Source organism: Podarcis vaucheri (assembly GCF_965113315.1).
Source record: "Podarcis vaucheri genome assembly, chromosome: 3".
Taxonomy (NCBI): Eukaryota; Metazoa; Chordata; class Lepidosauria; order Squamata; family Lacertidae; genus Podarcis; species Podarcis vaucheri.
In genome coordinates, this window is record NC_138761.1 from 67,437,845 (window position 1) to 67,452,026 (window position 14,182).

The window sequence follows — 14,182 nt, forward strand, 5'->3', positions numbered from 1 at the left end:
GCATGCAGTATGGGCCACTTGCCTCATTCTGTACCAAACCTTTCCAGTTCTGTGGAAGCCTAAGGCTCCCAGGGGATGCAGGTAGTGTCTAGTCTACAAGAGAAGTTGCCTCTGCAGGGTGCTAGAGCCAGTGGAAGTCTGGAGGGGCTATCTTGACAAGGGTAGTTAATGTGGTGCCCTTTAGATGTGGTTGAACTTCCTGTCATCTCCAGACAGCATAGATGATGGGAGTTCTAGTCCAGAAACATCTGGATGGTCCCGTGTTGGCTACCCCTGGCATGAGGGATGAATGAGCATTTATTTGGACTCCCCTGCTCAACAACTGAGGGCCCCAGTCCTGCCACTCACCACCTGGCCTAGGACGGGGCCTGACAGGCTCCATAAAGAACTACTGCTACTGCCACTGCCACTGCTGTTGCTAGGCAGAGAGGGCTCCGTTTTTGCTGTGTTTTTTTTTTTAATTGCTGTTATTTTTTACCTATGTAATTTTCAACTGTGATATCAATGCTGTATTCTTAGTTTTAGATTTTGATTTATGTGGAAATTGTTTTCCATCTGGTTGTGTATGTTTTTGATGTGGTCTATTGTTTGACTTTTGTAATAATTGTGTAAATCTTGTCATGTTGTATGACGCCTTGAGCATTGTTTTTAACTGTGGAAAGGCGGCATACACATAAAATGTAGATGGTGATGATGATTTTTATTAAGCAGGATTTATATACTGCTTAATCATCAAAACCTCTAAGCAGCTTGTAGAGCAGACAAGATTCAGGCTGAAGTTAAGAATTCATGTAAGACGTTATTGTGATTTGTGCACTTCGTTGCACAACAATATTTATAAATGTACTGGTTTTCATTTTTGTAAATATTTTGCAACATTCTCATTTCCTGCCTCTGTAGGATTGGTGCTGGATATTGTGCAGGCAGATCCCTGAATGTTTGTTCCACATGAAAGGGCGGCTTGGAAGCAGCTCAGCGGTTGCTTAGGACTACATCTTTGCTGTGAAATAACTAAGCATGCAACTCTACCAGAGTGACATGCATCTTAAGGAACATCCCTTTGCTATACCAGCTGCACTGGCTCCCGGTGGAGTACAGGATCAGGTTTAAGGTGCTGGTTTTAACCTTCAAAGCCCTATACGGCCTAGGACCCTCGTATCTACGGGACTGCCTCTCCTGGTATGCCCCACAGAGGAACTTACGGTCCTCAAATAAAAACATCTTGAAGGTCCCAGGCCTCAGAGAGGTTAGGCTGGCCTCAACTAGAGCCAGGGCTTTTTCGGCTGCGGCTCCAACCTGGTGGAACGCTCTGTCACAAGAGACAAGGGCCCTGCAGGACTTGACATCTTTCCGCAGGGCCTGCAAGACAGAGCTGTTCCACCAGGCCTTTGGTTAGGGCACAGCCTGACTCCCTCCTTTGGCAATCCTTACAATACTTTAGTTTATGGTTGCCATCAATTCTGATTTTAATTAATTCTTATGATGTTTTTATAATGTTGCACTATTTTAGTGTTGTTAGCCGCCCTGAGCCCGGCTTCGGCTGGGGAGGGCGGGATATAAATAAAATTTATTATTATTATTATTATTATTAAATTCCATTTAGAAGTAGCTCTTAAGATAAGGCTATTACTGCATGTAATGCTTGACTATTGACTTTTAATTAAGACATACATTTCTTAAGGGTCTTGTGGAAGAACAGAAGGCATGAACCTTCTGGACTGCATTCCCTTGTGGATGAGGTAATAAATCTGACTCTTACCTTAGTACAATAAGCAGTATTCCAACTATGCTGTCAGACGTTTCACCACATGCACACATCTACAGCTGCGCAGGCAAGCAAGAGACTTTATTGCAGTTCAAGGGCAAAGTCTAGGCAGGCATTTGGGGAGAATGCAGACCAGGGATGCTGAGGGGCAGTGGCCTGGGGAAGAAATGAGGCTTTGCAGAGCATTCTTCAGCCACACTTCAAGTGTGCCTTTGCAGTGGAACAGACCATCAGAAGAGCCCAGCAGTTTGGATCTTCTTTACATGCCCCCTTGCCTGTTGCCATTGCCACCTCTGCCATCACCTCAGGTTGGGGACAGCTAACAAAGTGGAACCTTTCCCAGCCAGGGGAGAAAGTGGGGGGTCATGGAGAGAAATAAAGGGAACAAGAGACAGGCAAAGGTTGGCAGAGTCCTTTTTCTTTTTAATTAAGATCTGATTCACCTGGTAAATATTTAGGATATGGAAAAGTTTATAAAATTAACAGGTTATTTGTCACACGTTCACCTGAAAAGTTTAAGAGAATGACAATTGCTGTTTGTTTTTCCACTTTCCATTTTCTTGTGGGCAGGCTCCCAGAATTCCAGAGCACATATTTTAAATACATTTTTTTAAACTTCAAAATGCAGCACATACAGATGCAAGAAATTCCTCTGAATAAATCCTCTATTTCTGTTTATAAAGGACGATATTATTTATCTTGGTGACAGCCCTAAAGATAAATTCGCTGCTAAAATCAATTCAGGCTTTTGACATTACGGTGGTTGAAAGGTAGTCACTGAATGAAGGACAGCAAAGGCAACTTTGTGGAATTCTATTTCTATCCCCCGCCCGATGAATCAAGAAAAGTTTCTCTCTCTTCTTCCCACCTCTCATAATTTCCCCCGATAACATTTTATCATTACAGAACCACATTGAGGTTCACAGACAGAGCAGTTAAAGCTGATTAAGCCCAATTCTATCAGCGGTGGGCCATTCATCCTCTCCTTCCCTTCCCTTCCCTTCCCTTCCCTTCCCTTCCCTTCCCTTCCCTCCCTTTCTGCCCTCTCACACCCAGCGGCTATTTAATGGGCTAGGTTGAGCAAGATTTACATCAAGAGCAGGGGGCGTAGGGTTAACTATTGCCATGTGCTGTCTTCTTCATCATAAGCACATACTCACAGCAAAATTGGGTGGACACCTTGGGCACAAACGGTAGACTGCAGTGAATCACAAATGGGGAGAGTGCTGTTATTGTGGGTTTCCCATGAGCATCTGGTTAGCCACTGGAGAATAGCATGTTGGGCTAGACAGGCCTTTGGATTCATCCAGCAGGACTGTTCTTATTTTAACAGTAGTTGCAGGACTGTTTTTTCACCGGTAAGTAGAGGCAGAGTGGGCAGGGCGGAGAACAGTTTTTCTTCTACCTGAAACACTCTGTTCCAGAAAAGCCATTGCCAGCTGGTCTGCTTTATGTTGTGTTTTTAAATAATGATGTATCTGGTTCTTCGGCAACTGTTCTTGAGGGGGGGGATGAAATATTTATGCAGTTTTTGAGAGATTTGTATTCATAACTCTATAGTTTTGCCTTGGTTTCGCTTGCTTGGGTGGAAGTAGTGCTGGATTTGTTCAACCTGGATGCTATTTATTCATTTTACTTCATTATACATAATACACTTGTGCTAGATCTTAAGGCCTATGTAGACTTTATACTCTGCTAGAGAGCTTATCAGCTTCTCTGCAGGCTGCTCAATTTGAATTTCAAAACTGGAAATGAATGAATTTGTGTTGCGCTTTTTGTGTTTTTGCTCCAAATTCCTCTCCTCTTGGTATCATCACTCATGAATGAAACGCAAGTGTATAGATTGTTGTTTTCAACGGCTGAAGAGTTTCCGATACTGTTCTGATTGCCAGTTACTTCCACTTATTTCTTTTCTACTACATTTTTTATGAGAAGGTTTGAGAAACGGTGGTAGGAATATATCACAAAAGTTTTGGAGTGGACAGTGCCAGTAATGCCTTCCATTTTTCAAACAGAGCAGGCATCTAATTGGTCTTGTCAGTCTGCCTTTGGCCCTTGACATTAATATTATCCAATAAAACATATCTGCTGTCTTTGCAAGAGAGAAGGTAGACTAGCAATAATAGCAGGCTGAGCTGCATTTTGATCCTGGTGCCCTTTAATTGCAAGCTTCCTCCCCTTGTTCAAGAACCCCCATAGGAACATATAGCACAGTTTCCTTTGTTTTTCTTACATAATTTTTATATTATCTTAAACACTTAAGGGTTTCAAGTAGCTCTAAAGCAAAACAGACTGAGTTATTGGGAAGCAGCCACAGCACAATGAAGCAAAAGTACATTTGGTTTCCAGAATAATACTAATAGTGATACCCCCCAAAAAAAATATTAAAAGTAATAAAAGACCTAGAGGGGAAATGCCTTCACTTGGCACCCAAAAAAGAAGAGAGCAATGTCAGCATAGATAAACCTCTCAAGGCAAGAGCATTTCATAACAGTGATGTGCAAGCCCAAGGCTTGCTGTAGCAAATGCTCACAACACTAAACTATGATTCAGTGTTGCATGCAAATCATATTTACAATTAATGTTCAGGCCAAAGATATATGTACTCTTAAAGCTTGATGATTCTGTAGTCTAAACACCAAGTCAGTTGTACATGCATGCACTTGTGAATCTAAATAGCAGCTTTGACAAACTTGCCCTAGAACTACAATGATTATGAGATGCAGAGTGTTTTTCCCCAGCATGCCACACACAGCAGCTGTTTAGGGACATAACATTTGGGACAAAATTGAAAGTAGCAGAACTTAGCAGGATGAGCAGTAACATAGGACTAATTTGTTTAAGTTTGACAAATGCTTTTAGCCTTGCCCTTTAATATATAGCTTCTTGGGTAAGCTCTTGAGTGCTTTCCCTTAAATTACTGAACCAAAATTTAACTGCGTGTAGTGCTTTGTAATTATTTGGCTGAAATGCTGGTGTGACCTTTAAGGAAAGAATGCATATGCATAAATGGGCCTGATTTATTTAAATATTTTATACACAAACTATTAGGCAGGATAATATTTTACTTCAGGGGAAAGACTGGAGTGAAAGGGAACAGCTAATGACACAGCTTGGAGCCGCAGAATTCCATTATAAGACATTATCACAGCATTAGTGGGCTCTAATTTGGCATTATTAAATTTGAGGTAAGGAGATTTTTTTTGTTTAAATGGTTAATTGTACTTTAATTTTTGGGACTGGGAGTAAAAATTATTCCATGCAGCTTATTATATCTTTGTTTTCCTTTCTCTGGAATAGAAATATTGTCCACTGGTGTCCTATTGTCCTTGTAGGTGTACCCCCCTGCCACATTTCCTAAGGAGAAAAGAAGAGCAGAGGTCAAGGCTTTTTTAAAATCTGCGTTCATTTTGAGTACCTTCAACAACCTGTTGCCCTCCAGATATTGTAAGCTGCAACTCTAGGGTGGGCAAAGACTGTGCTTGAGGCATAGATTCAAAAAGAATAATAGCTAAGGGGCTATAAGCAATTGACTGAGTGATCTCTTTTCATGTGTAAGAGTCCTGGCCCTAGTATTTGAGGTTAAACCTGGGATAGCTTACCCATGGTCCTCTTGAAGTTTCTGAACTACAGCTTCCAATCACTCCTGGCCTTTGGTTGTGCTGGCTAGGGCTGATGGGAGCTGCAGTTGAGCAACATCTGGAGTACCACAGGTTAGGTGCCTCTGAATTAAAGGATCTTGGGTTGTACACTCTTAAGTCTGAGGAGGCAGGACAGGTTAAAATGGATGACTAGTGCTTTGTGTCCCTCTAATTTACTGTGTGCCTTTAAATTTGGAAGAAGAGGAGTTTGGATTTGATATCCCACTTTATCACTACCCTAGGGAGTCTCAAAGCGGCTAACATTCTCCTTTCCCCTCCTCCCCCACAACAAACACTCTGTGAGGTGAGTGGGGCTGAGAGACTTCAGAGAAGTGTGATTGGCCCAAGGTCACCCAGCAGCTGCATGTGGAGGAGCGGAGACGCGAACCCAGTTCCCCAGATTACGAGTCTATCGCTCTTAACCACTACACCACACTGGTGTTTGCCTGAAATCTGTTGGTCAGTGCAGGCAATCCTAAGCTAAATAGATAAACAAGGCAATTTCCTATGTTTCTCTCCAGGATAAGAGACTATCTGGAACATTCATAGTATTCTGCAGTTGGTTCTCTTTCTTTATCCTAGTATTTCATGTTAAGTCAGCAAGGAAAGCAAGGGTGTGTGATACTTTTGTGCCTGGCACAGAGTTTGGATTGTGGCCATAAATGGACACAGTGGCTTATCTTTCACAGTCTGAATGGGTGCCAGCATTTTCTGCCACTCTTAACTATAAAAAGATTTGATGATTAGAGAATCTTTAATCCACAGTAGCAGTTTTGGGTGTCTGCATTCAGCTAGAAGGGATTTCCCCCTGTGGCCGATGGAAAAATTGTTGGGAAGGAGAGAACAGACTGTTTGTCATACCGAATAATATGTGCGTGACACATAGCACTTGCTTCCGACTTCTAAATAAAGAAAGTATACTGGATTTCTGCACATTAATTCTCCAGTGACTTCAGGCTTCTGTTTCAAAATGAAGGTGGGCACTTCAGAAGGCCACTTTGCTCATTTTAATTTAGCCAATGGACCAGTGAAATAATGCACTGTGCTTGGAGCATCCCCTTGACTTGTCAACTGTCTCTCCCCCCAAAAACCCCCAGCAGCCCAAAAGATGCAGAAAGAGAGAGCACACACTCACAACCTTTACTTTTCCAAACTATATGCATACAAAAATAGATCCCATAGCATTAACCTTTGAAAGCACATTGGGCAGTTGTTGGGCTAACAGGTCAGTGCAATAACTCCCACTAGTTCATTCTGGCTAGCAGAAATACTTGGGCTGATGGAACAATCACTTTAGGACAGCACTGAATTCCAGTCATAGAGCTGAAAGAGGAACTGGGACAGAACACTACTCTTGCAACTTCCTTCTTCGGCTCAATATACAGTGGTACCTCGGGTTACATACGCTTCAGGTTACAGACTCCGCTAACCCATAAGTAGTGCTTCAGGTTAAGAACGTTGCTTCATGATGAGAACAGAAATTGTGTTCCGGCAGCGCGGCGGCAGCTGGAGGACCCATTAGCTAAAGTGGTGCTTCAGGTTAAGAACAGTTTCAGGTTAAGTATGGACCTCTGAAACGAATTAAATACTTAACCCGAGGTACCACTGTACTTGTTGAGGAGGAAGGTAACCACCATGATCAAGGAGGCAGGGAGCATCTGAATTCCACTGAGCTCAGAGGTTTTGCAGCGGAAGGCATCAGTGGTGTCGCTGTGCCCACATGTGTTGCATTGGCAATAATGCATTTGTGTGCTGATATGCACATGCTACAGAGCCCTATGCAAGTGGACTACGCTGTCCTCAAGCTACTCTTGAGAGTCCTGTGACCTGACTGGAAGGTGTTCTGACCTGTGTTGGAACTTGCATGTATTTAACAGACCTTTTCCTCACAAAACAGAAGGGGGGAAAACAGATTAATTAAACTCAGGAAATTAAATATCCGTAACTTTTGATCAAAATAGGAACCTAAAGCCCAGTAATGAAAAGATGGGTGCTTAAATAACATGCACACACAAAACCCTTGATCAAATTTAGATAGAATTAATTAAGGATATAATATTCTGTCACTAAGCTATCTTGAAGCTTTTGACCTAAGTTGCAATTTAATTTCAATACTGTTGATATTGAAAAATTCCTCACAGTTGGAGAAACTAATGCAGCTTGGCATTGTTAACACTTCTTGCTGGGCTCTCCTACTGGCCTTCTATATTTAGGATTAGCAAGACAATTGTTGCCATAGCGTGGATTTATCTGATGACACACATATTGCACATTAAAATAAATGGCAAAATGCTGTTTTCATTTCCTCCAGGTTGCCCACTCCCACCCCTCCAGATCCATACAAAACTAATGTACTCGACTGGTTTAAAGCTTTCAAAAAATACATGGGCGGAAGTTGTATCTCTGGGGAGGACGGTGGGTGAAGCGGCCAAAGGAATGTCAAACATGACCATCACACAGCAAAATGTGTGCTTAAATATGCTGAATTTCTAAGTCATTAAATGCAGTTAAAATATCTAGATAATATTGTCTCTTTAGCAGCAAAGCACTTTGGCTGCCTCAGCTCTAAAAAAAGCCAGAGCTACAGCACTGCATGTGCATTTGGTCACTATTTTCTCCCTCTCCACTGCAAAGTGAGATCTATGTGTGAATCACATTACTGCATGTCACCATAGTTACTCAGGTGCCCACTCCATGCAACTGAAAAACTACTCTCATTGTGTCTACAGTGTGTTGAAGCCACCTAAAATTACCTAGCCACCATTTACTGTGGTAACATCTGATGTTTGTTTCTTTGAATAGATATATTTGAAAGAATGACTTCATTTTTAAGGTGTTCTTTCTTCTACAAGATGCATGTGGAGCATCTAACATGAATTCCTAAACTGTAGTTTCCTATAAGAAACATTCAATAAGCTGTGTGTTTGAATACCATTACCCCTCCTGCTGCTTAAGACACTCTCTCAATTAGAAAACTCAAATTCTGTATCCATCCTGACAATCTGCTTTGTTTCTCCTCATATTTATGTGCCAGCTGTTCATGACTTTGACAAATGATGTCATTACCCAAGATGGTTGGTCCCCATTTATCTTTATTGCTGTTATGCAAAGTGTCCAGAACAAGAAACTAGTAAGTGCTGACTGGATCTTTAATCTGGAAGGCTATGGTTGGTTACCACCATATAGGGCCACATAGTATCTCTGAGTGACTTATTTAGCAGTCCTAGTTCTGCCTCACTGAGGAACACTGCATTTGGAAAAGCTATTTAAAAGTTTGTAAAAGTCAAGTAAATATGTATATGATGATGCAATTCGAATAGTACAATTAACAGATGGCAGGGACAATTGTGTATTTATATTTCTGGGCAACAACATTTGGCAGATATAATTATTTTACAGGTGTTAACTGCCCTTCTATTAAGAAATGGTACATCACAATAGATGCTTCATAAAGTCAACAATTTATCCCTTCCATGTAAACCTCCACAGCTAAATTCAGCATATGCAAGTGTACTTTCAGTTTTGAAACAACAGAACTGAAGAATAGGTGTTGAATAATTTTCACACTGGTGACTGAGAAAATCACCCATGTCTTTCTTTTTTTAAGAAGTTAACAAGTTACAAAGTACCCATAAGTACAAGCAGATAGATTTTTGTGGGTCACCAACAGCTAGAGAGAACTAGTCTGGTTTTGACATAGAAGCTGAATTAATACTAATACCTTTACATTTGACGCCTTGGCATTCACCCTCTTCTCCCTGCATTGAAAAGCATATAGTAGAAGTTATAGAGATATGGAGGTCAGCACCAATCCTTTGTTCAGAAAATCCTGCACTGCTTCATCATGTATCTGTCTTTGTGGGCATATTCTCCTTCATGCTTTACAGACCACTAGTCTTCGACAATTGACATTGGAAATCAGGTGACAAGTCTGCTGTCATGTACTGTACTAAGAAAATACCCTCTATAGTCAATGGGAAATGAAGGAAGATACCTTACTCAGCACATAGGTTATCCTGAATGATTACAGTACAACTAGAATCCTATGGTATGGCATATTTAGGCTAACCATTCACAGTCCACTTAGACTAGAGTAGTCTCATTTAGTGTTGCCACAGCATATAAATGGATTTGTCCTTGGAAGATAGCATGAAATGCTTCTTATCATAATTGCCCATTTTTAGATATGAGTTGATAGTGCTTTTTTAATAGGGTTGTTAACCTATTAACTATTTTAGTTGATGAAGCAGTAAAAAGGCAGCTGATCAATCAGCTAAATTTAATATTACCAAAACCCAATATCAGTGCTTTTTAAAGATATTGAAGGAAATGTAGCATGACTTGAAAACAAGAGCTATCATCATAAAACAAAAGGCCATTTTAATCCCCCCATACTGTATTGCAATTAGGGATTAATGAATCAATCTATTTTTCATCTCTCTTGCTTCTGCAGGTGCTCATCCTAAACCTGTTCAATCCCAATTCCACTAATATGCAACTTAAAAAAATTATCATGACATTTACATTTCACTATATATTTTTAAAAGGACACGGGTGGTGCTGTGGGTTAAACCACAGAGTCTAGGACTTGCCGATCAGAAGGTGGGGTGAGGTCCTGTTGCTCGGTCCTAGCCAACCTAGCAGTTCCAAAGCACGTCAAAGTGCAAGTAGATAAATAGGTACCTGAATTTCCCTACCTTTACCTTTGTAAAGTAGCAAAATATATTAGAGGGATGGTGAAAGACACCTTCATGTAAGCCCAGGAACTATTTACGCATGTTAAATTGCTCATATAAGCTAAAAAAGTGCAAACAGAGCACTCCTGTGCGAAGCTCTTAGAAATAGTAGAATGAGTAATAATGCAGTAGCATTAGTCCCTCAATTTTTGTCTCAAATATTTGTGTGCCTGCAAAACATAGCCTCATTCTCATGGCACTTGAAAATTCCTTTAGCATTTTGGTAGGTGGGTGCTTTGGAGCTTACCATATCATTACAAGATAGCCAGGTGGTGTATGTTCTTTATTCCCAATAAAGCAAGGGTCAGTAATCTGTGGCATTTTGGATGCTGCTAGACTCCCAACTCCTATCGTTCCCATGCTGGGACTGATGTGCATTGGAGTTCATCAACATTTGGAGTGCCACAGATTTCTCACCCCCTTGTAGTAAAGTCTGAAAAATAATTTGCCTTTTACATTAGCAATCCACTGGGTGTGGAAAACAATGATGTCTATAACTATTACTTAGGCGGCAGGAGGAATAAAGGATTTGTGGATTTTAAAAGTGTTTAGGTTTGTCTAGCGCCTACTTAATTTGGGTACCCAATGCCTTGGCAGAAGAAAGCCGGCGGTCCACATGTTATTATCATTGAAATAAAGGAAAGGGTAATGTTCCTTGATTACATGTGTTCTACTCAAATTATTTGGTCAATAGCCAAAGAGTTACTTTAGGGCCCAGTGGCATTTGTTGTTGTTGAACTAGCAGAGTTACAAACTCCTTTTTAAATTCCCCTTGCATTTCCAAAGCCGCTGTTGTTGTGTAGTGGTAGGTTACTGGTCAGAAACTCTGGTTCCTTCCTGGGCTGGTAGGAACACTGCTCTAGATCTTGGGACCGTGCTGTTTGTCTTAAAATTCACCCTGTCCAAGGCAGGGTGTAGAGAGGCTACCTTGCCCTTGCAGCTTGTAAAAATGCCAGCCAGAAGTTTTAATTCCGACTTTCTGCTGCAGTTTCCCCATCTAAGCACTTGGAGGAAAAATGCCAAGCATCAGTCAGAGCTCTTAATGGGCCTGGAAAGCAGTGTGAAGAGAGCAGTGTTGGAGCTTCGAACAAAAGGAAATTAACTTGACCCAAAACTCCTTGTTTTAACTACATCCATTCAGTACTTCCCTCTCTCCCCCATCTCCCGGATATTTGATATTCTTGGTTTTGAAATACAAGGGAGAGGGCTGCCAGCAAAACTTTGTCTCATTTTCTTTGACTAGAAATCACAGAAGCATGTTAAATGAGCAAAAAGGATTTGATTTCACAGACATGTCTTTATGTTTGGCCTGTGACTCTAATTTGAATTGTCCCAAAGGAGGTTTATATGTCTTGCAGAAAAGAGACCAGTTTTCAAGCAAAAGAAGGACACAATTGTTTTTTGCACTTGAACACGATTTTGCTCTGTTCTGTTTACAGTGGAAGACAGCATGACCCACTTTTCTGACTCTGGTGGCAATATGATACTTGAACAGAGACAGTACAGATTTTTTTTTAAAAAAACCACAAGCCACCTAAATTATGTTGATTATAATATCAAACAAATGTTTGGGTAATGCAATTATGAATAATTATGAATAATTTACCATGCAACAACTTTCGTTAGTGGTCGTGACACCTTCCCACATATAGTCACTGACTGACTAATCTCTGTCTCCTAATTCCTGTGTTTGGAATACATATGGGAGTTGGTACCATGTGGGGGCATCTTATATATGGTAAAAAACGGTACATACATTAATGCAATTTTGCCCAATCTACATATTTTTATAAAGCAGTTTTCTGTAATACAGTTTTGTGTGCTATTTTCAGTAATATATGCACACTTTACCATTTTTGCATGTATTAATTGGCTGGAAAACTACTTTTCAAAATTCAGAGAAGTGTGAATTCTGAAGGATGGCATATTGTTTCAGAAAGTGTTTTAGATAGGTTTGCCTTTAATTGCAAACTGAATCAGTTTTCTCATCCATCAAAAGTGTCTGCTGAACCTTAGGAAATGATAGCATTTGCATGTCTCGTTCTTGTCCAGGACCCACAGAGACACCAAGTCTCAGAACACATGCAGATGGCCACCAGAAAGAAGCCTACATTGCACTCTGGGGTCTTCCTTCATTGAATAGTCTCCCTCTTAAAAAGCATGTGGTTTTGTGTTATCAGAATCAAGCCTGTGGGTTGCAGCTTTCTAGAAAAATGGTGTAAAAGTGCAACATTGATTTGTTTATGATTTTCTGCAAACCCTCAGATCTGCTTACAAAATATGCTTATGTTGAACAAAGCTCTTCCTACTGTATGTAAAAATTAAGTTATTTAGCATATGGTATGCGTTGGTTGATTTGATATGTTTCGGCTCACATTTGGCACTTCTCAAAATTCAGGAAAGATATGCAGATTAATTCATGAAAGCAAACGTGCATGTTCCCTCTGGTATATTTTAAATTAGAGAGCAGACCTCCAGGTTGTATTCAATGCAATTTTCACACAAGTTTGAGCCTCCTCCACTGCAAAACAAATATTGGATGCAAAAACAAAAATGGCCAGCAATCGATACAGATGGCAAGATTTCCCCTGATAATGACTATGCCAGATTTCTTAGAAACAGTCAAATAACTCTTGTGTCGTTCACCTCTAAGTGCATGATGTGCACTCAGTTTTCTCATAACTTCCAGTCAGAATCAGTTGGTCCATTCCCACCCATCTGGCACCCGTCATGAAGCGGCTCTAAATGGGCAAAGATGTGGGGGAAAGGAAACTGCATGTCTTCCCCTTGTTGAGATCCATGAGCCCCAAAACATCCCTGGAAGTCTTCTCACTCCAGTTGTGATGCTTTGAAGAAGAAGAAGAAGAGTTTGGATTTGATATCCCGCCTTTCACTCCCCTTCAGGAGTCTCAAAGCGGCTAACATTCTCCTTTCCCTTCCTCCCCCACAACAAACACTCTGAGGTGAGTGGGGCTGAGAGACTTCAGAGAAGTGTGACTGGCCCAAGGTCACCCAGCAGCTGCATGTGAAGGAGCGGAGACGCGAACCCGGTTCCCCAGATTACGAGACTACCGCTCTTAACCACTACACCACACTGGCTCATGTGAGTCACATGTTGCATCGTCCCGTCCCCCCCAACCTAGTGCCTTCCAGATATTTTTTAATACAACTCCCATAACTCCCACCCAGACTGATGAGAGCTGTTATTCAAAACATCTGGAAGGCACAGTGCTGGGATAAATTGGTTTGGAGCTTCTTCTTTTCCACATTTCCCTTAATATATGAACCAGCAGTCAGTGTGCTAGATAGAATACCTGATTTTCTGGTCTCTTCGGGCCCGATGGTTCTATAATTTGAAGACTGACACTTAGAAGCAGCAAAGATGTAGCAGCTTTTTTGGGGGGGGAGGGCGCGGAATTGATGCTGCCCGACTCAATTGCTTCCTAATGTTAAAGACAAACTAAATACCTTAGAGAAATAATCTCAGAAAATGCTTGTGCCATTTACAATTCAAGCAAAGCTTTTCTGGCGTTGGTTTGTGTTTCCTGTCACATTTTTTGTTTCTTTGCTGTTTCATTTTCATGCTTGTTGACATGCTCATTCACATTTTATTACACCAGATAGGTTTGATTCATCTGGAGGAATGAGTTTAAAGAGGTCACACCTTATAATCATGCTAGCATTTCCACTCGTTGAAGGCTATATATTTTCTTTTTAATTTAAATGCTGGAAAATGCTCTCGGATTACTACACCTAAGCTGAGGAAATCAATGGAATTTATTATCAAGGGATGTCTAATCTCCACAGCTAATACAAGACTGCACAGCTATTGATTACAGGTGAGGGATACACAAACTGTTAATCATGAATGGAGGCTGCAGAATAAACATACCATCAGATAAACAGACAAGTAATTGCCAACAGTGCAGTTATATCTTTGTCTCTTTGCTCTGTCTCTGCAGCAGGGACAAATACATTTTGCATGCATAAGTATATGCGGTAAAATATATTGATGATCCCCTGGTTTCTGTTGAAGCTAT

At 40.9% G+C, this 14,182-nt stretch overlaps 1 protein-coding gene and 1 long non-coding RNA gene across 15 annotated transcripts in view; one reads left to right on the plus strand and one right to left on the minus strand.

The window, feature by feature from the left end:
- PTPRK (protein tyrosine phosphatase receptor type K) overlaps positions 1-14,182 on the plus strand; it is a 327,907-nt gene that overhangs the window by 216,331 nt on the left and 97,394 nt on the right. The gene's annotated exons all lie outside the window — the stretch shown is intronic.
- Positions 1,830-13,542, minus strand: LOC309528614. Its single transcript, XR_014217844.1, has 3 exons — positions 13,457-13,542; positions 9,128-9,164; positions 1,830-2,099 (listed from the first exon to the last, which is right to left on the minus strand). It is a non-coding gene; the product is annotated as an uncharacterized lncRNA (long non-coding RNA).